The following is a 22,144-nucleotide window of genomic DNA, read 5'->3' as shown; positions in this document are numbered from 1 at the left end:
AATTGCAGCCAGTGCTGGAAAACAATGTGTTGCCTCTGTTGGAAATACCCCCCCCCCCCCCCTCCTCAACCAAGTGAAAAAGTCTGGAAGGCTAGTAAAGTTAGTATAACTAGGATGGCGAATGTGGGTCTTTCAAAACACACCGGAGTTGATTTACTAAAAATTTGCAAAATCTGCTGCAGCTGTGCATGGTAGACAATCAGCTTCTTATTTTAGTTTGTTCAATTAAGGTTTGACAAAAAACAAACATGGAAGCTGATTGGCTTCAATGCAGAGCTGCACCGGATTTTACACTCTCCAGTTTTAGTAAAGCAACCCCACAGTCACTGCCCTGAATTGGCAAAGTGAGAATATGGTGGATTTACTCAAGGCAAATAGACTGTGCACCGTTGCCCTGATTTTCCCCAGAGCTTAGTGAATTTGGTAACGTTTGGCTGATTTTCATTATCCAATCGTGTGCAAGCAAAAATGCAATTTTTTAAAATTTTCTTTGCACTTGATTGGACATGTATTAAAAAGTAAAGATTCACCATATTTACCAAGCTCTCTACGATGTATAAAACCTACTACAGAAAAAAATTACATTTGCAAAAAAAAAAAAAATTCATTTGGTTTTCATCTGTTTTTAAACAAATAATATTTTATTCGTTTCAACATTGTATTACACAAATATTTAAAATGGTAATAGAAAAATTATAAATGTGACACACAACACCATCAGGCTGGGGTCACACTAGTGCAAATTGGATGAGGGTTTCCCCGCATGACAGGAGATTGTGACAGGCTCTGCTATTTTTACAACGTTTATACCATCTCAGGAATTTTGATATATTTGGATTTTTGACTTTTGATATGAACCTGGACATTCTTTACATCTTATTCAGAAGTTTCTTGCTTGACTAGTCATATATCTATTTCTATATATCCATATCTATCTATCTATCTATCTATCTATCTATCTATCTATCTATCTATCTATCTATCTATCTATCTATCTATCTATCTATCTATCTATCTATCTATCTATCTATCTATCTATCTATCTATCGATATATATATACATATATATATATATATATATATATATATATATATATATATATATATATATATATATATATATATATATATATATATACATATACTTATATATATATATATATATATATATATATATATATATATATATATATATATATATATAAATATATATATTTTTTTTTTTTTCATATATCCATATAGCTATCCATATAGCTTCTACACAAAACATCAACAGCCTTCTCCTGTCCACAGACACAGAGAAGGCCTTTGATCGGGTGGCTTGACCTCACAAATGCACTTCTCCTAAACCTTGTGGACAGCCTTCCCAGAAGAGTTGAAGCTGTTATAGCTGCAAAGGATGCTCCAACTCAATATTGAACCCTACAGACTAAGACTGGGATGCCATTAAAGTTCATTTGTGTGTAAAGGCAGGCGTCCCAATACTTTTGGTAATATAGTGTATATATAATTTTATTTTTTTGTTAAGTAGGATTACCCTACTTACAGTACAAAAAAATGAACAATCAAAATTGTATGTGGTAGGTTTTATATGCTGAGAGGGGGGCAAATTGCTTAAATTTGCCTCAAAGATGTCAACAGTAAAATTTCAAGTTTTTTTTTTTTTTTTTTTTTACAAAAGCAGTATTCTATTCTTATCTTGTGGCTTTGATAAAAACAGATGACACAATGTTGCAGCAAAAACTAGGTCAAAGTTAGACAAATATTGAAAATGTATCCACTAAGGCCAGCGTTGTTTTTCTGGTGAACAGAAAAGGAAACCTTAATGAGGACTTCCTGGGAATCTATTTTTAAGCTTAGGATGATACATTGCCTTGTGTGTTACATTGTGCCAAGAAAATACCTTTAGGAATGTTTGATATTTGTCATTTATAAAATCACACAATAATGATGGCAGATAAAAAACGTATACAGGTCTATGGAATAAGGAAAAACACAAAGTACATTCACCCCGACCAACCAATAGGAGGTCCCTTTCTCTGATTTGACTTCCCTAAACTGAGATCCGATTGTTTGCTATAACTTACTACACTTGAGGGATTTTAAAGTATAATAATGTGTAAAGTAAATATAATATATAACATAACTCCCAACCGTCTCTCATTTGGAGGGTCTGTCTCTTTTTTTGGCACCAAAATCCCTCTGTCTGTCTCTTTCCTCCCCATTTGCCCTTGTTTTGTTTGTCTAATCTATGGATGCCTAGAATAAGGGAATTATTGTACTATCAAAAGTGTTATACAAAACTAAATCTTTCATCCAGACCCTATATTATTGCATTTATTACTGATTAACCAGTATAAAAATAGTTGTAACAATTGTGGGTTTAACCAATTTTTTCTAGTTTATTAATTCTTCATGGTCCACATACGGGGGGTGGCTCATTTCTATATACTTTCTGCTACAAAAGTGTCCCTCATTCTCAACTAAGAAATTTGAGAAATAAACGGGATTTGTGGTTTATTCATTCAGACGCAGCTGCATTTTAAATGTGACAGGAGTTGTGGGGGAGAGGAACCCCCATAAATATGGGTATGAGATGTAACATGTTCTAAAGGTGAACCTATCTTTTAAATCATATGAATAAAAGTTGACTATTGTAAGTACCCTGACCGTTTTAAATGTGTTGTCCCATATTTATTTATTTGTTTTATATTTCCTACCTTTTTGGATATTTCGGAGGAAGACGTGTCATGGTGACTGCAAGGTTGTTAGAGTAAAGCCTGGTACACACTATGAGTTTTTTTCAGCTACGGTCAGAGCCGATGTACGAACTATGTGAAGCTAGTATAGCGATCTCCTCCGGTGAGCTGTTGTGTTCTGACAGGGGGATGGCTCCCCCGCCAGAACTCTCTGATCAGCGATCTCTGCCATTGGCTGAGAGTGCTGATCAGGAGTCGGTCATCTGCTGGTTTTCCAGCTTGCTCGTCCCACAGAAGCCGGCCAAACAGGTGGCTTCTGTCGAACACCTCGACATACACGGGCTGAATGTCGGCCATTTTTTTGTCTCCCTCATTAGGCCCTTGTGCACTTGGCTTAAGCCTGTACCAAATTTGTCCTTATTAATATACAATGCAAGAAGCCCAGCCTCTACACCTTTAGGACAGTGTTCAAATCCAGTTACAAATAATAATGAAGATCTGCCCGCACAGTACAGACAGGGTTAATTATAGCAAACACAGATGCCCAGCCCCCTCATAAACAAAGAGAACTGTGTAGGATTTTTCCTTGATGGAGGTCAAGAACAGAACATCTAACAAAGCTAAGCTGCATTTTTTTTTCTAAAGGGTAAAGCCACTGGAGACATTTGCAGGTACAAAAAATACCAGCCAACATTCGGCTTGTGTGTATGTCAGTCTGTCTGACAGAAGCCAGCCGTTTGGAAAATCAGCAACCGACTCCCAATTAGCGCTCTCAGGCAAAGGCAGAGAGCACTGATCGGAGTGTTCTGGCGGGGGGTGGGGCCCTGTCAGAACACAACAGTTCAGCAGGGTACATCGCTGGACTAACCTTGCATGGTTAATACAGCGGCTCCCGACCGGTACCGTCAATTTTTTTTCGTGCAACCCGTGGGGCTTCACAAAAAAAAAAACTGTAGTGTGTACCAGGCTTAACTACACTTTCGTGGGGAAAGAGAATAGTAAATAAAGAAAATAAATTATAACCTATACAATTACGACACAAGTCATATTTGAAAGTTATTAAAAATTACCTTTCCTTTTCAATCTGCAGCCACTGTAATTTTCTGAAAATACAATGCAATATGGCAACCTGGAGGTGTTCTGTACACAGAATGTTAATTTTTGTACATAGAATGTATACTGACCACACCCCAGAAACATAATTTCCTGCTTGTGTGATTGACTCACCAATTTTCCCAGAAGCCTGCACTAAGATACAAGTCAGATTTCTGGCATCCCCTGCCACACAAATGTCATTTTTGGTGAGATACTCCCAATAGGAACATGTCTAAAGGGATGCAAGCCCAGCAGATTTCCTCATTTGTGCCTTGCAAGTGTCACAGCTAATTTATAATTATGAAACCACTCCCATTAGATTCACTTTTCCACCTGGACAGAGACAAACACACAGAGATTTCTTCAGAACAACAAAAGGTCGGACTCTGCAACAAAGTTTGCTAAAATCCTTGCAATGTACATAGAACACCCAGAGGGGAATGTTTTTTTCTCAACAAAAGTGGAGTTACGCTTTAGGTTATGCTATGTGAATGCGTACATATAACAAATATAAAGCAGGTGTTATCCCAATTTGGTTACAAAAGTGGAAATACAATTATAGTCCGCAGACATGTAGCTGGAACAATGGGGTTGATTTACAGAACTGGAGCATGCAAAATCTGGTGCAGCTCTGCAAAGAAACCAATCTGCTTCCAAATTGTATTGTCAAAGCCTAATTGAACAAGCTGAAGTTAAAAGCTGATTGGTTACCCTGTTATGATGCACCAGATCCTGAGTGCTCCATTTTTTTTTTTTAACATAAAGTTCTTTCAAGTTTCAAAACAAAAACAACAGCAGTGGTACATATGGCTTTAGACAGGACAAGTTTACAATAGTATTAGAAAGACAATATCACATTGGTTATTTCAGGGAAAAAGAGAAAGGGGAGGGGGGGGAGTGCAAGTATGAAAAAAGAAGAAAAGAGAGGGAAACGGCCCGGCCGGGAGGATATCTACAGCAGAGCCCCAGTAGTGTATACATATACTTAATAGACTAAACATGGTTCGAACCCGACTCCAGAGTCAGCTTTCTCTCTTTTACCCATGCTGCTGATGTCTTATCAAACTTTTTCGACAGTTACGTCCCAAATACTTTAACCTATAAAGATGTAGGACAGTGTTAACCAAAATTTTCTATTGAGGCGCAGTCAGGGGGTGTGGCTTGTTCCACTGAAGGAGAATAATTTTCCTGGCGCAATAAGCTGTGTAGAATACAAAGAGTTTTTTGGATTGAGAGGCTTCCACCATGTCACAAATACAAAGTAGTAAGGGTATTGGATCGCAGGGAACCCGTAGTTTACCAATCCAATTAATGTCAATAACCACTCCATTTCAGAAGTCCTGCACCAATGGGCACAACCACACCCACATTTGGGGCAGACCAGCTTTCTGGTAGGGTAGATCCATGCCAAACGAATGAGGGAGTAATAAGCTGAAACGTAAGTTGGGTGAATCTATTCTGCGCAGAGATCATCAGGGGTTGGTATTGTTGAAGACCTTCTTCCCAATCATCATCAGCCAGTGCAGGTATGTTGGCTTGCCATGTCAAAAATAATTGGGAGACCTTAGAGGCTAAAAGGGCCAAGAGGGTCTTATCTCCATCAGGCTTTCAACATCATGCACCTCCACCGTTATAGGGTGGGGAAATTGATCCCTAAAGGCATGGTGAAAGTGAAGATATCTAAATAGAATTTGATTAGGTAGGCCCCATCCACACTGAGTGCTAGCACTAGGGGAGATTTATTAGAAATTAGCCAAACTAAGCCAGTCAGCTTCTAACTTCAGCTTATACAGTTAAGCTTTGACAATAAAACTTGGAAGCTGATTGGTTTCTATGTAGAGCTGCACCATATTTTGTACTCCCCAGTTTTAGTAAATCTTCCCATTATCTCCAGAAAAAGGATTCCAAATTTCAGCTCATTTATTAATTTTACCAACTCCAGCAAGACAGTTAACAAAGCCTTATATTAACATCTGTTTATTTGTCTTCTGTGGGGGCTTTAGCTTTTAGTTTGGCTGGAGTATACCTTTAATTCTCTTGTTTCTGCAAATCGGTTCCATATATCTGAGTGCCAATAAACCGTCTAAAAACACACATCTATATCCTGTCTTGTAGACTTGCTTGTGGCTTTTGCAACGTGGCACACTTGTACTTTCATGTATACAATTCATACATCTTCACATCTATCCACTGACAGGACTTATGCAACCACCTCTCAATGTCAACACAGCTTGAACAGAGTAAACTTGGTTGTATATACAGAGATCTCCTGTAGGCTGTAAACACATTAACAGGCCATGGGGGCTACTGTCACACATGTAGTAATGACATTAGCAGATTGTGTTATAAAGCTTCAGTGTGAGCGAAGACTCCATTTTCCGTTTCTCTGCTGTGTTCACCGATCCGGAAAAATTGGTTCAGATGAACTAATGGGTATAATTATTATGCCATCACCGTAGGAACCTCACAGTAAATGTAAGTAATAAAATGTTAATCTTTCTATTGCCGAGCAAGAGGCCGTCATGATTACTTTGTAATTCCTGTTCAGCGGTGTGCCTATTTTTCACTCCCTTTGGGCTTTAAGGAATCTCTTTTTTTTTTAAGATGTCCCAGAGGTCAACTAGGAAGTGGCTTGCAGTAACTTGCAATGGATTGGTAAAAATTTGATTGTCTGCATTACACCACTAGCCAGTTGCTTAAAAGATTTATAAAGAGAATCACAAAGTAAAATTCTTGTTTCTAGAAGTCTCTGATGGAACCTTTCATCCCACTATATTCTGGTAGTTAGGGATTAGTAAATCTGCTTGGGTTCAGTTTACAAACAGTTTCACAAATCTTACTTAAAGTTTGTAAACCTTGTGGTGAACCCCAATGTTGTCTTTTGGGAGAGGGGAGGTGTCAACAAATCTTGTTATTTGATTCTGGCCATTTGTAGTGGCAAATGAGCAAGCTACTGTTGAACAAATGGCATGGAAGGCCAGGCACTGGCATGAGAGACATGTACCAATTCTAAACCTAAAATAAATTGTAGCAGAATTCCCATCCGTTTTGCTGGATGTGGGTCCGCCAGGGTTACCGCTAGCAATAACAGCACATTTAAGCATGTTCTCCAAGTGTGAGCACTGATACAAGAAACAGTCTGGCATCCTTGGTTTTGTATTTATTTAGGAACTTGGATGGGAGAAGGGAATGAGTGGGATACTCATCTGGCTCAACTATACACAATAGAATGGGACACTGAGCAAAATGCCTCTTGACGCTGACTTGACGCTGGCTGAATGCCGGTCAACGCCGGTTGGCGCTAATTAGCCCTGACTTGCTGTCTGTGAACTTGAACTGACTTCTGACACTCTCCAGTGATAAAAAAAAGTCATTTGCACTGCTCCCTTTAGCCCTCCTGGCTGAGGTAGCTTAACTGTGAATACTGCTGCAACTCTTAACTCTTCGGGGCCCACACTGACACCCCCTTTTTCTCTTCAGGGCTTACATTCTGGCACCCCCTTTCTAATCTTCTACACAGGCTAGCTGGATCTTGGATCCCTCTGACCTTCCGGAGTGGTCCCCTATCCTAGGCAGACCCCGGGGCAGTTTACAGTACTCACGACACTGCTTTCTTGGAAACTCCTGCCCCCAGCAGCTCCACTTGGTCCTCAGCACACTGGATCCCTCTCTGCAGCTCAGCTCAACCCTCTTTCCTCTTAGGCCAGCCGCCTAGGACACCCATTCCACGCTGACAGGAGGAGAGACAGCCGTCACCTCCCACCTGGGACTCTGCTTCCCGCCAAAGATGCTCTGTCATGTGCTCAGACAGTTACCCCATCCCAGCATGCATTGCGGCATATTCTGCCCTCTGGGATAGATACAAGCCCTGGTGTGCTATTGGTCAGGTTTCCTCCACTGTCCAATGAGAGCCCCCATTGGACACAGTGGGGAGACTCCCCAAGCCCAACAGGCACACCTGGGAACACACGACAGCCTAGCTGTATAATCAACGCCCATCTGATAAGCAAACAAGGCCCCCCTTTACAGTTTGCCTAGCACCTACCTGGGAGGGTGCTACAAAATAAATAAATAAAAACATTAAAAACAGGGAAATGGTTATTTACTGCATTATAGTTTATTCCTACAGCCAAAGGCTCTATATTTTGGAACCCAAACCGCACCCCTCCTAGCAGTGTTGTTGGGATAAGTAGCACTGGACTGATATATGTAACAGTGTAGTCACAATTGGGTGGTTTAACTTGTGTAGTTGTCACCAGATCCTTATAGTTCTCTTTAGGATCTTGTAGTAATGTCCCAGATGTCCCAGAGGTCAGCTAGGAAGTGGCTCGAGGTAAGTTGCACTTATGCAATGGATTGGTAAAAATGTATTTCTCTGCTTTACACTACTGGCCAGTTTCTCAAAGGATTTTTGAAGAGAATCAATCACAAAGAAACATTCCTGCTTTCAGAAGTCTCTGATGGAACCTTTCACTTCCCCCATATACTGGTAGTTAGGGATTAGTGAACCTGCATGTGTTTGGATGGAAGTTTCTTGAATCTTGCTTGAAGTTTGTAAACTTTGTGGTGAACCCCACTGATGTCTATAGGGAGGGTTGACAAATCTCGTTATTCAGTTCTGGTCATTAGTAATGGCCAATGAGCAAGCTATTGTTGAACAAATATCACGGGAAGCAGGACACTGTCATGTGGGACATGCACCAATCCTAAATTCAAAATAAATAAATACATTAAAAAACAGTGAACTGTTTTTTTTTATTTATTAATGTTTTTAGCCTGTGATGTGATGTGCAAAAACAAAACACCAAAGTGTACAAAAAAGGGTATGTGAACACACAAAAAAATCAATAACAGAAAATATATGTTGCTGCGCCTATGCCCTCAGAATTGTGTCCTATTCAGTAACATAACATTCCTTATCATATATTCAATGTGACAGGGATCTTCTAGTTATCCTCAAAACAGACAATTTTTTTTATATAACGTGATAATCTATATACTCCATCAAGTGATTAAATAGTGCAAAATAAAATAAATCATATACATAGTAACATAAAAATTGCAGCTCCTGAAGTGTCTTTTAAATTAAAATTAAAACCATAAAAGTGCAGTCCATAGTGAATCAATCACGTTGAATATATATGATAATGACTGTTATGCTACAATAAATAGCACACAATTCTGAGGGCACACACAGGTCCACTTACCCAAAAGACCTGCTGGACTCCGCTCCTTGTGACCAGCTGAAGCCAACCAACGAGTACTGGTTGAGGGGCTGTCCTGAAATGAGACTTTTCAGGGCAGGAGAGGAAGGAACCTAAGGGTATTACATTTCCCCCTAGACTTCGGGGTAGACCCAAAGACCATCCTCGAGTGAAAAAGTGACACAAAAATAACTTAACTGCATGGACAAACAGTGAGAAAAATAAATACATGTGCCAAAGCCCAAGACAATGGCTAGAGCTTGCAGCCTGTTAATAAAAATTTCCCTGGCCTTGTACAAAAGGCCTAGTCCATGAGGAATTGTGCAGAAAAAAGCTGAGGTGTTGTGGTGAATGTCTTTTCTCACAGTGGAGTCCCAAATTCAAAGTGAAACCCAAACTCCCATGAGTTAACACTGCGGGTTCTCTGCCTTTCCAGCCCCTGACTAGACAAGGTAATACTTCTTGATTCAGTAGGCACTGGACCTCTCAGAACCCTCCACATCAGGGAAATACTCCCAACTCCCACCTTACCCAGTGGACGCTTAAATCAGTTTCTTCCCACGAGGAGGGACCTCAGGGCCCGCATCATACCAACATACAGCCACCCATCTCAGCCAAAAGGCCAGAATGCCGGTGGAGAACCCCTACCAGGGACTGATAAAAACAGATACTAAAGACTGAGAAGCAAAAAAGTCCTAATTGGGTGAATTGACTTCTGTAGTTGTATCCAGGTTCTTGTAGTCATGTCCTAGATGTCCCAGAGGTCAGCTAAGAAATAGCTTGTGGTGAGATATTGTTATGCAATTTATTGGAAACAATGTACTTGTCTGCAATACACCACTAAGCAGTTGAATTGACTTTTCAAGAAAATCAAATAAAAAGCAAAATTTCTGTTTTTATAAGTGTCTAATGGAACCTGCCATTCCTCCAAAGACTGGTATGTAGAGAATAGTGAATCAGCTTGAGTCCAATTTATGAGCAGTTTTGCAAATTTTGCTTTATGTTCAAAGCTTTGAGGCAAACCCCACTGGTGTCTTTGTGGTGCAATGATGAATCTTTTTATTCAATTATGGCCATTTATAGGGCTAATAAGCTAGATATTTTTGAACAAAAGGCATTGGAAGCTGTGCACTGCTATGCAGGGCATTTACCAATGCTAAAATTAAAAAGAAAACATTTAATTAAAAGTATAACAGTATCTATTCCTGCTTGAATTGTCAGCTCCCCCTAACAGTTCCAACATACACTTACAGTATGGCTACTGGGAATGGAAAGGGGGCTGGGTTATCCATTCCTTCCGCTTGTTGGCTCTTGAGCTGACCAGGCTCAAGGTTGTGCACGGCATTATAAGTTGTTCCTTATTTCTTTTTGGTGAATTTGTGAAGTTTTCAGCCAAAAGTTCTCAATTCATGAGCTCCGGGAATTCTTAAGGAGTGCAGGACCGAAGTCTTAATTGGGTGTATTGGCTTATGTAATTGTTTCCATGGGTTGCTCTTTGGTAGCCATAGCTAGATCCTTGTAGTAATGTAATTGAGGTTAGAAGGATCAGTAATTTTTTTCTAGCTCATATTAATTTGTTGTATCAAAAGCTTATAAATGCAGAAACAAGGTATAGTCTAAACTGTGATAAATGTGATTCACAGAGATAGTTACATGCTAATTTAAAGGATTGCCTCCAGTCACTGATTTGACAGCTGGCTGGGGAAGTTTTTTGCATATGTGCACTTACCACATCAGTTGCAAGATCATCAACACTAAGGTTGGGTTAAAAAAAAAATAGGCAAAGGGCAGACATGACTAGGTAAACAGGGAAACAAGTAGATGGTTTAACAGCTTGAATAGGCAATCACCACTGGGTTTTTTGCGATATAAACAAAAAAAGGCCGTCAATTTTGAAAAAAAAAATCTATATATAATTTTTTTACTTTCTGCTACAAAACATATAAAAAAAAAATCTAATTTCTTCATTAAATTTCTTCATAAATGTTGTCTGAAATGTATTCTGCTACATGTCTTTGATTAAAAAAAAATAATAAGGGTATATTGATTGGTTTACATGAAATTTATAGTGCCTACAAACTATGGTATACAGGTAAATATACTGGAATTTTTTTTTCATACTAGTAATGGCGGTGATCAGCGACTTAAAATGGGACTGCGATAGTGTGGCGGTCAATCCTAAAATGGCGCTGGGTTGCAACTGACTGACTGCCACTGGCATCAACAGTGACACAGTGATCAGTGTTATTAGTATAGAGTACACTGTCACTGTTCTAATGACACTGGCTGGAAAGGGTTAACCCATATAAGGCGATCAAGGGGTTAAATGTGTGCCTAACAATGTATACAGTAATGTGTGCTGCTTTTTACTACATATCTTTTTTGGCACTTTTCCACTGCAAGTACCGGCTAGTACCGGCTCGGCTCTACTTGGCCCTGCTTGGCCCGGTTTGCTTTTCCACTGCGGTACTACATGGTATAGTGTCGGAACGGTTCGGTACGGTACGGTATAGGTTTGCTTTTCCACTAAAGTAGTACTAAAGTTAAGTGGGTGGGATAACAACGGGGTGGGTGCAATGTTCCCTCTAATTTTTTACTGGGCTGAGCAAATAAAAAAATTTCTGAGCGCAGTGCTCCCCAACCTTTTTATCGCCGCGGACCGGTCAACGTTTGATCATTTTTCTGTGGCCCCCAATCAATGCAGAGTGCCCACAGCATTGCCCCCAATCAATGCAGAGTGCCATAGCATTGCCCCCAATCAATGCAGAGTACTACAGCATTGCCCCCAATCAATGCAGAGTACTACAGCATTGCCCCCAATCAATGTAGAGATGCCAGCGTGCCCCTTTTCAATGTAGAGGTGCCAGTGTGCCCCCTTTCAATGTAGAGATGCCAGTGTGCCACCTTTCAATGTAGAGATGCCAGTGTGCCACCTTTCAATGTAGAGATGCCAGTGTGCCCCCTTTCAATGTAGAGATGCCAGTGTGCCCCCTTTCAATGTAGAGATGCCAGCGTGCCACCTTTCAATGTAGAGATGCCAGTGTGCCCCCTTTCAATGTAGAGATGCCAGCGTGCCACCTTTCAATGTAGAGATGCCAGCGTGCCCCCTTTCAATGTAGAGATGCCAGTGTGCCCCCTTTCAATGTAGAGATGCCAGTGTGCCCCCTTTCAATGTAGAGATGCCAGTGTGCCACCTTTCAATGTAGAGATGCCAGTGTGCCCCCTTTCAATGTAGAGATGCCAGTGTGCCCCCTTTCAATGTAGAGACTCTTCAGTCCCGAGTCTAGTAATGGTTCTGCCATTTTTTCAGTTTTTAATTAATGCAGAGTGCCCACAGCATTGTCCCCAAATCAATGTAGAGATGCCAGTGTTCCCCCCCCCCCGTGCACTTACCTCATGGTCACGGGCGGCAGCTTCTCTTCAGTTCATTCCCCGGCTTCCTGCCTCTCCTCAGTCCTCCTGACTCCCCGAGTCCCGGCGCCTCTTCCTCGGCCAATGGCATGAAGTTGGCCTTTCGGCCAATCAGGAAGCGGGAGGACCCGCTCCCTGATTGGCCAGGAGGAGGATCCGTGTGACAATAGCGAATTTTCATTCGCTATTGTCACACAATGGGCGTGCTCTCGCGGCGCACGCTCTGCTACACGGCCGCCACGTCTGCGGCTGCGCGGTTTGAATAGGTGCTTGCGCGGGACCTTCATTCACACTGCGCGCCCGCGCATGCGCGCAGGCTAAAGGGAACACTGGGTGGGTGTGAATCTCTGACCAATCAGTGGCTAGTAGTGACTGCATGCAAAGGATTGTGGGATATGGTACCAGTTTGGTACCTGTTGGAACCACAATCGAGTAGGTACTGTTTTTTCAGAGCCGTACCGTACCGTACCGTTCGGTTCCATGCAGTGGAAAAGCAAACCTATACCGTACCGTACCGAACCGTTCCGACCCTATACCATGCGGTACCGCAGTGGAAAAGCACAAAAGCGTGCCGAATCGGTACGGTTCCATGCAGTGGAAAAGCGCCATTTGTTTCTTATCCCTGCTTTGCAGAGATAAGAAACAGAGAGATCACTCCCTCTGTACAGGGCCTTGTGTTGATTGTCAGCACAGGGCTCTGGGTTGTGATTGCACACAGCTGATCAGCGGGTCCCGGCCATGAATGAAGGCTGGGACTTGCAGATAGACTGCAGCTGTATACAATCATAGCCGGTGTTGCTGGCGGGCGGTCCGCAAGTGATTAAAGGGATGTTTTATATTGGTTATTTGTTAATACATGGCTACTGTAGCCAATTTGCACTCCAAAATGGTGTTGGTCTAATTATTTTAGGGGAAATTTGGTACAAGGGGTAGGGAGGCATAGCGGTCATTATTGTGGGTGGTTAGTGACATCTGTTTTCCCCTCGTCATGGTAAGTGGAAATAGGTATCAGTGCTCAAACAACATTTTAGATGAGCTACAAACCAGTCTATAGCTACCAAACTGACCTAAAGGAGCAGTGAAGGTCTGTCATTTTACTGCGTGGATAAAAAGGAAGCAGAATCTGTATGAGCCCCCACATGTAGCGCTCCCCCCCAGGGGAGCCACTGAGAATGACGTAGGTTTTCCATACCTGTTTGGGGATTGCAACCCCCAAACACCAGTTCCAATTACACCGTCAAAACACAGGCTCAGTCCAGGGAATGTCTTTTTGTAGATTTATTGCGTCCAACAGGACAGAGAGAGGAGGGTGCAGGATACTCCAAAATGCAAAAAAAATACAGGAGGACAAATTCTCTCTCAAAAATCTTTTAACAGCAGCCTTTTGTTGGTGATAGAAGGGATAGCTAGCTAATCTGAGACTTTATATGAGCAGTATCAGCCCTTGTAGCAACCTCTGGCATTCATTCCTTCACGATTCAAGCAAACCTGGAGTCTCAGACCAAGGTCCTACTCAAAATTTCCAAGCTTCTATGCAACACTCTCTAGTGAGGGAGAAAAGGGTCCTTTTCCAGACCATTCTCCACAGGCGATACCCTCCAACAAATATCCTTTAGTCATACTTCTTTTAGGCTCCGTTCACATGTCAGCGTATGGATCGCAAAAAAAATCGCGGGACGCATTACGCCCAAAAAAGTACAAGAGCTTCTTTGGAGCGTATTGCGTCCCGCGATTTTTTTTTCGTGATGTTACCGCGATTCGGCATGCGGAAATCGCGGCAACATCGCTCAGCGTTTGGGGGGCTATTGCAAATCAACGGGCAACGCACAGGCGTCCCGCGATTTGCAATAATCTCCGGATCGCGGGCGGAACCGCTGCGGTTCTGCCCGCGATCCATACGCTGACATGTGAATGGAGCCTTAAGCACTTGCTGAGACCCAACAGGATCTCTTCTTAGTGATTCATACTGGCTGCCTTGGAGGTGCAGCAGCCCCAGGAAAATGACACTGCTGAACAAGACTTCCAAATATTTGTCTTCTGCCCAGCCACTTTTTGGACACCCCAAACCCAAGGATTGGCTGAGGTTAGATAAATATTCCTAACTCAGTTACTGATAATCCTACTCTATTTCTGGAAACTTCTTCCAGAGGCAGACAGGAGCAATCAACCACCAAGCTTAGGGAAACCCAGTCAGACCTAGAAAGTAGATTACCACTCCACCAAGTACAACAGAGCCAAAAACTGCATTTAGCCAAAATAGGGCAGGGTGCTACATGCGTGTATTCACCTATTTTTAATCCAGTCACATGATCCCACAGCTCTGGCTCCCTGTGTCAGAAAGTGACTGCTGCAGGGAAGAGGATGGAGCGCCTACTATGGCTGGGAATTCCAGGAGCGGTAATGTCACTCATAGGTTCCCATGGCACAGCTGTTGTTGAGGCTCCCTCCTTCCCCTGCAGCAGTCGCTTATGGCACTTTTCCACTGCAAGTACCGGCTCGGCTCTACTCTGCCCTGCCTGGCCCGGTTTGCTTTTCCACTGCTGGCACCGCATGGTACGGTGTTGGAACGGTTCGGTACGGTTTGGTATGGTTTGCTTTTCCACTAAAGTAGTACTAAAGTTAAGTGGGTGGGATAACAACGATTCTCTGACCAATCAGTGGCTAGCAGTGACTGCATGCAAAGGATTGTGGGATATGGTACCGGTATGGTACCTCTTGGAACCACAATCGAGGTGGTACTGTTTTAGAGAGCCGTACCGTTTGGTTCCATGCAGTGGAAAAGCGTCGCCGTACCATGAGGTACCAGCAGTGGAAAAGCACAAAAGCGAACCGAACCGTTCGGTTCCATGCAGTGGAAAAGCGCCATTACTGACACAGAGGAGCTGCAGGATAATAAGAAGGGGCTGAATTACGAATAGGTAAGCACACACATATTTTTTATACAGCTTAGGCAGGATAGGTGGGAGAAGGGATGTGGGGACCTTTTTAAAAAATAGTCAGACTTAGGCTTTTCTTCCACTTTAAAGAAAAGCAACAACCTCTAGATCTTTATCCTCTCATAATGGAAAAATCTATGACATATTGGATGGATTCTAGTCTCAGTGTAAATATACGCACAATGATGATTAGGGAATTGACAGATCTCCGCTGAGATTACAACATTATCTAACATGACAAATAATGCTTACAAAGTCAATTTAGACACTTCCTACTTCTGTCTATTTACAAATGGGTTTTGGAGTAAAATGTTTCCGTTCTGGGACTGTTGTTCTTTGTTGCAAAATAATGAATGAAATTCCTTGCGGTTTTGGGAGAGAAAAAAAAAAAAAAAAAACATTGCGCGGCCCCATGTAGACAACATCATTTCAGATAATTAAAATCATCTGTAGTGGTTTCCTCTATTTTTACTTCATTGATGGCCCCTCGCGTGGTTACTCAAAGGAAGTATTTGTTAACGGTGCTGCGGGGAGATCGTTGTTTGGGTTCCAACAAAACACCAGAACATTTTCTGATTGTGTTATAGATTAGCCATCTAAACACATTACACATTATTTGTCCGCGGGTATTTAAAAGTGTTTCCTTAGGTGTCAAAACTTCTCTGACGTTAAACTTTTTTTTTTTTTTTGGTCATTTAGACAGAGGGAATCAAAAATGCATAATGTATCTGTTGTAGTTTTATTAATATTGTCCTTTAAATATTTCTCTTCACCCCCTTAATGGACGAGACATACCTCAGCACTTACCTTCAGCCCAAGACTTTTATTGTGCAACCCCTACACAGAAAAACTCCTGCCTGGTCCATCTCCCAATGCACATATGCACATATGCACTGATTGACCCATTCATTCCTATGGCAGGGTCTGCTCTCTTCTAGAGGGTTTTGTGAGCCATGAGCAGGGGAGGACTGGCAGCCTTGGGCCTGGGGGGCAAGTCCAGTCAAGTGGCCCATTGAACCACCGAGCTCACCATCTATGCCCACCTGGTTTATAACTGATATTGATGTTATAAAGCAAGACAAATATGATACAATGTGGTAACATAATTTAATGTTAATAGCAACAAAGGAGGTTTAACAAAAATAATGCATCAATGCAGCCTCACCAGTGCCCATCAGTCCAGCCTCATCAGTGTCCATTAATGCAGCCTCACCAGTGCCCATCAGTCCAGCCTCATCAGTGCCCATTAATGCAGCCTCACCTGTGCCCATCAAGGCATCCTGATCATTGCCCATCAATGCAACCTGACCAGTGCCCATCAATGCAGCCTGATCAGTGCCCATCAATGCAACCTGACCAGTGCCCATCAATACAACCTGACCAGTGCCCATCAATTCAGCCTCACCAGTGCCCATCAATGCAACCTCACCAGTGTCCATCAATGCAGCCTCTGCAGTGCCCATAAATGCAGCCTCACCAGTGCAGCCTTATCAGTTCCCATCAATGCAGCCTGATCAGTGCCCATCAATGCAGCCTCACCAGTGCCCATCAATGCAACCCGATCAGTGCCCATCAATGCAACCTGATCAGTGTCCATCAGCTCAGCCTCATCAGTGAAAGAAGATTATTGGTGAACCCAACAAAAACTGCGCAAAATGAATGTGATGTATAAATAAATAAACACTACTCATATCTATAAATGTGTTTAAGGTGAAATTGCTTCCACTCTGCGAGCTGCAAAATCAACGTGAAATGTTAATGCGTAATGTGACAAATGAAAAAGTGAAAAAATGTGGCGCTCAACAGTTTGATAAAACACAAAATAAATTATTCCAATGTGAAAACGTTCGTGCAAAAAAACAGTCTCTAGTGTCCAAAAAAAAAAAATGGGTAAAGCAAACAGCCAATGATGGAAACACAGACTTGATAGGAGTGAATCTCAAAAAAGCCTCCACCTCCACACGATCACCCAGTGAAATGTATAGGTACCGCTTACCAGAACCACTGGACTCCTTAGTTATAGGGGGTCAAACATGCTTATTGATCCACATGAGATCCGACCTTGCACATCCCCCTCTCACATAGGCGACAGTGTGTAGCCAAATCGATGGAGTATTAAAGAACCAAGTCATAGATGGAAAGAAATGACAAACAGGCTCTCATGGTGCAGTATTACTCATCAAAGGATCATTTATTGATAAAAAATGCACTTACTACAATCCGAACAATGAAAAGCCTTAAGATCAGTTTCAGTTTGCTGGGGATAGGAGACGCCGCTCCCCGCCTGCGTTCCTTAGACCCGGAAGTTTACGGTCTCACATTCCCAATCTAAGGGTCTAAGGAACGCAGGCATGGAGCGGCGTCTCCTATCTCGCCTGTGTGAGAGGGGGATGTGCAAGGTCGGATCTGATATGGATCAATAAGCGTGTTTGACTAAGGGGTCCAGTGGTTCTGGTAAGCGGTACCTATACATTTCACTGGGTGATCGTGTGTAGGTGGAGGCTTTTTTGAGATTCACTCTTCTCAAGTCTGTGTCTCCATCATTGGCTGTTTGCTTAACCCTTTTTTTTTTTTGGACACTAGAGAGTTTTTTTGCACGAATGTTTGCACATTGGAATAATTTATTTTGTGTTTTATCAAGCTGTTGAGCGCCACATTTTTTCACTTTTTCAGCCTCATCAGTGTCCACCAGTGCAGCCTCATCAGTTTCCATCAATGCAGCCTCATCAGTCCCCATCAACGCAGCACCACCAGTGTCCATCAGTGCAGCCTCATCAATGCAGCCTGATCATTGCCCATCAATGCAGCCTCACCAGTGCATTCAAGCTCAGCCTCATCAGTGCAGCTTGATCAGTGCCACCTATCAGTGTCCATCAGTGCCACCTACTAGTGCTGCATATCAATCCAGCTTACTCATTGCTCCTGATCAGTGCTTACCATTGCCGCCACATTCTCTGCCCTGCTGACCCCGTCCTATGTCCCACTGACCCCCATCCTCTGCCCTCATGTCCCAGGGTCTGATAAGGAAGCCGCAGCCATTCATCGTGAACAGCTGTGGCTTCCTCATCAGACCCTGAGACAAGAACAGTATACTGTGGCTGGGGTGGGATACATTTAGATGGGGGGTGCCGATTTAAATCTTGCCTAGGGTAGCACAAAAATAAAATACACCACTGGACACTGATGCATTAGTGAGTAGTGGCAGTCATTAACCCCTTTGTGCTGCATTAGTTGTACCAGTGTCAGTGTTTATTAACCATTTCATGCTGCACAATACAGGGGTTAATTAACACTGACACTGGTGCCACTGTCACTAATGCAGCACAAAGGGGTTAATTAACTGCCACTGGTCACTAATGCATCAGTGGCCAGTGACAGTACATTAACCCCCTCCATGCTGCATTTTACAAACAGCATTGTAAATTAACCCCTCCCCTCAATGAGTTAAACACTTCAGCCAGTTCACACAAGGTGTATTATCAGCCTCTGAAACTCACTTGCACAAGGCTTCACTGCCTGGGCTGGCTCCTCGTGAGTATAGGGAGAGAACCTGAGGGAGAGGCAGGGATAGCAGTGCAATGGGGTGGAGAGATGTGAGGCTGCAGCTGTGCCATGAGGGGATCTAGGCTGCAGAGGGATTGCTGCTATGCTGAGAGAGGACCACGTGGACTTCAGATACTAGGGCAGGCTTGAGAGGGAAGACCTGAAATGTGGTGCGATCTCTCACCTTGCCTTTTAGGAACGGAATGTTGACCTAAGGTCATCTACATAGCTTCCTCACAGTTCTCAGCAGAAGCACTCTCCTCCGTCCTTTCTTCCCGCCTCCTGGCCTCTGGATGACATCACGCTCGGCCGGGACTAGGAAGCCCCTGTCGGGTGGAGATCACTCCGCCTGACAGGGAAGTGACTGGACTCACCAGTCAAAAAGGCCACTCGCTCCGCACCGCTTCCACCCCTGCAGACAGGCATGACACCCGCCAGCCGCCGCTACATTGTATTACAGTATACTTGCAGAGCTGCAGCAGAGCAGTGAAGCTCCGACCGCAAGTATAACACAATGTAGCGGCGGCCGGCGGGTGTCATGCCTGTCTGCAGGGGTGGAAGCGGTGCGGAGCAAGTGGCCTTTTTAGGAAGCATCACAGCGGCCTGGAGGGCAATTGCCTCCCTGCCCCCCGGCCCAGTCCGCCCCTGGCCATGAGTATAGACTAAGCCCTGGCAATGAAAGGAGCAAACGTTGTCACAGCAAGTAAGGGGAAATGTTCCTTAGGAAGGCAGATGGGTACAGCAAAAGTTCCCATTAAGTGACACTAAAAAATATCCTTATTCTTCAAAAATAATCCATACACATCCACTATTAACCGATTGCCAACTGCCCGCTGCAGATGTACTGTCGCAGGCAGCCGCTCCCAGGCAAATCACCTTACATGTACGGCGCTCGCTCTGGGGAGTCTAAGGGCGAGTGCGCGCCACTGGCGGAAGCTCCCTCCCCCACTTGTCAGCGGGGAAGTCAGTGCGTGTGTCAGGCAGCTCCGATTGCCGCCTGACACCCTCGATCTCTCCCCGCTGAGAGAGGACAGTCGGCTGTTGTAAACACAGCTTTCCATCCTTCTCCATGCAATGATCACAGAGACCATGTGATCCTTCTATATAGGATCGCATATCTCTATGGTCATCTCACAAGCCCACCCCCCCACAGTTAGAATCACTCCCCTAGGCTTACATTTAACCCCTTGATCACCAACAGTATTAACCCGCTCCCTGCCAATGGCATTATTACAGTAACAGTGCATATTTTTAGCACTGATTACTGTAGTTATGTCACCGGTACCCCCAAAAGTGTCAAAAATGTCAGTTAGGTGTCCGATCTGTCCGCTGCAATGTCGCAGTCCCGCAAAAAAATCGCAGGTCGCCGCCATTACTAGTAAAAAAAAACAATAAAAATGACATAAATCTTTGCCGTAGTTAGTAGACGCAATAACTTTTGCGCAAACCAATCAAAATACGCTTAGTGGGATTTTTTTTACCAAAAATATGTAGAAGAAAAAAAAATCTGATTTTTTTTTTTTGAGAATGTCAAATGAAGGAATGTGAAATATATAGTTTTTTTTTTTTTTCTTTCAAAATTGTTGCTCTTTGTTTGTTTATAAAAGTGTCACTTAGTGTCCATCGCAGTGTTGCAGTCCTGCTAAAACTTGCTGATCACCGCCATTACTAATAAAAATAAAAATGACATAAAAATATCCCAGTTTGTAGACATGATTACTTTTGCACAAACCAATCAATATACGCTTATTTTTGTTTACCAAAAACATCTAGCAGAATACACATTGGCCCAAATTGATGAAGAAATTTGATTTTTTTTTTTACATTTTTTATTATTAGATATGTTTTATAGCAGAAAGTAAAAAACTTTTCTTTTTTTTTTTTAAATTGTCAGTTATTTTTTGTTTAGAGCACAAAAAATAAAAACTGCAGAGGGGATCAAATACCACCAAAAGAAAGCTCTATTTGTTGGAAAAAAAGGACGTAAATTTTGTTTGGGTACAGCGTCGCACGACCGCGCAATTGTCCGTTAAAATAACGCAGTGCCGAATCGCAAAATAGGGCCTGGTCAGGAAGGGGGGTAAAATCTTCTGGGGCTGAAGTGGTTAAAGGGCCTTGCAAACAATTTTTCATGAAAATGTTTCTTGCTGTGTTCATCTGCGTATTTGTAATGCCCTCTGTGAGCTCCCCATTCTTTTCTTTTTCCCTCCACTTCTATTTTGAACAAGCGGTCATGTAACTATTTTATGCACCCTACACATTGCATAGTCCATGGTCCATCTTGGGAGGAGCAGGAGAGGGTCCCTATGTTCCCTGAACTGTACAGTGGGACAAGCAATTTTATGTGCGTCACCGGCGCAAAACAAATAGTGGAAACGCAACCAATGTGTGCTTTCCTGCAGCTAAAATGACTTCACTAAAAATCGAAAGTGTGTACTAAATAAATCTATAAGTAGCTGCGCTAACCGATACATAAATGAATAGTGCTCAAATCAACATAAACACAAATAATTAAACCATAAAATAGTCAACACCACTAGTGATGTATAACAAACCGAAAATGAATAGTGATATCAAAATAAAATGTCCAGTTCTGGACTGGAAGGATTTTCCCCCTTACTGACAGGGCATTTTTTGCGATTCGGCACTGCGTTACTTTAACTGACAATTGTGCAGTCATGTGACGCTGTACCAAAATAAAATTGATAAAATTGTTTCCCACAAATAGAGCTTTCCTTTGGTGGTATTTTATCACCTCTATGATTTTTATTTTTTGCGCTATAAACGAAAAAGGAGAGACAATTCTGAAAAAAAAAAAAAAAAAAACAATATTTTTCACATTCTGCTATATAACATTCCCGAAAAAAAAAAAATTAAAAATCCAAAATTTTCTGTATTCTGCTACATATGTTTGGTAAAAAAAAGAAAATCGCAATAAGCATATTATTGGTGAACCCAACAAAAACTGCGCAAAATGAATGTGATGTATAAATAAATAAACACTACTCATATCCATAAATGTGTTTAAGGTGAAATTGCTTCCACTCTGCGAGCTGCAAAATCAACGTGAATAATGTGACAAATGAAAAAGTGAAAAAATGTGGCGCTCAACAGTTTGATAAAACACAAAATAAATTATTCCAATGTGAAAACGTTCGTGCAAAAAAACAGTCTCTAGTGTCCAAAAAAAAAAATGGGTAAAGCAAACAGCCAATGATGGAAACACAGACTTGATAGGAGTGAATCTCAAAAAAGC

This window comes from Pelophylax lessonae, assembly GCF_965119305.1.
Source record: "Pelophylax lessonae genome assembly, chromosome: 1".
Taxonomy (NCBI): domain Eukaryota; kingdom Metazoa; phylum Chordata; class Amphibia; order Anura; family Ranidae; genus Pelophylax; species Pelophylax lessonae.
This window is presented reverse-complemented; position numbering follows the sequence as displayed.